Genomic DNA, 1,303 nt, shown 5'->3' on the forward strand with positions numbered 1-1,303 from the left:
ACTCCTGATTCAGACTCTACTTGAGAAAAATTTTAATGAATATTTTGTTCTTAATTTTGCTCTTTGTAAATTCATATGCACCTATAAAACATGGTGTGGCCATCCCAGTAACATTCTCAAAGTACCTCCTAATGACGACTTACAAAAAGTTGTATTATATTACAACAAGGAAAACAATGCTACAATAAACAAAACCAATCATTAAATATTAATGATTAATAAATGAAAAATGAAACAATTACCAGTGTTTCCAGTATTTGAAGTATACTACATATTAGGTTTTACTATTTTTTCATAGTTTCAGAGTTTTATAGGCTATGAGTAGTCTTTAAAGTTTCCCATTAAGATTATTATTTATGGCTCATATCATCTGTATATGGCTTATATCATCATTTGTTCCTCGCTAACCTATAAAGTAAGGAAGCCCTAAAGTTTTAACAGAAACTGTGGAATTAACAAAGTCTTAACTCTTCACTCTGCTTCTTTACACAAAGACTTTGCAAATTCTCATTAGTAAAATTTCTATAAACTCTGAAATGTACACACTTAGTAGTATATGCTGCTACAATAAATCTTAAATACTTTATGGAAAAGTTTTATGACCTGTCATACAGTCTTAATTTTGGCATATATATAAGCAAATTCCCAAAATTAAAAATATTTAAAACATTAAAACTTTTAACAAACCTTAACACTTGCTTCAATGTTCATTATGAGAGGTGCTTTGTATAGAATAATTGAATTCCTCCTCTTACACATCCCTTGAACAACAAATATCTGGAATTATATTGTTTGTGACATGTCAATCTTGATTTATTCATAAATGTGTGCTTATATAAGAAATACATGGTTCTAAAATTTCACAACAATTCTTTAGAACTTACTTTTTGTTGAATTGTTTAGTTTAAGAAAATCAATTACACTTTATATATAAAAAAGGTTCTGTGCTCAATTCGCCAACACATACACTAAAATTGAAATGATACAGAGCAGATTACCATGGCCCCTGTGCAAGGATGACAAGCAAACTCATGAGGTGTTCCATATTTTTACAACAGACGCTGGAGTGGATGTGGCCAGAAGGGAACCCTACTGCATTCGAACCCTACTGCATTCTTGGGTGGGAGTGTAAACTTGTTCAGCCACTTTGGACAGCAGTATGAAGGTTCCTCACAAGATTCCACATAGCGCTCCCCTATGACCCAACAATACTTCTTCTGGGCATTTACCCAAATGATCACAAACAAGACCATACTAAAACTACCAGCACTAATATATTTATTGCAGCATTATTTACCATAGC

The 1,303-nt window shown here is 31.9% G+C and overlaps 1 non-coding gene across 1 annotated transcript; it reads left to right on the forward strand.

The window, feature by feature from the left end:
- Positions 1 to 944: 944 nt before the first annotated feature.
- Positions 945 to 1,051, forward strand: LOC122098036. The gene has a single exon (XR_006145649.1). It is a non-coding gene; the product is annotated as a U6 spliceosomal RNA (small nuclear RNA).
- The last annotated feature ends 252 nt before the right edge of the window (positions 1,052 to 1,303 follow it).

The sequence above is a fragment of the Dipodomys spectabilis genome, unplaced genomic scaffold (assembly GCF_019054845.1).
Source record: "Dipodomys spectabilis isolate Male_0828 unplaced genomic scaffold, ASM1905484v1 ptg000453l, whole genome shotgun sequence".
NCBI lineage: Eukaryota > Metazoa > Chordata > Mammalia > Rodentia > Heteromyidae > Dipodomys > Dipodomys spectabilis.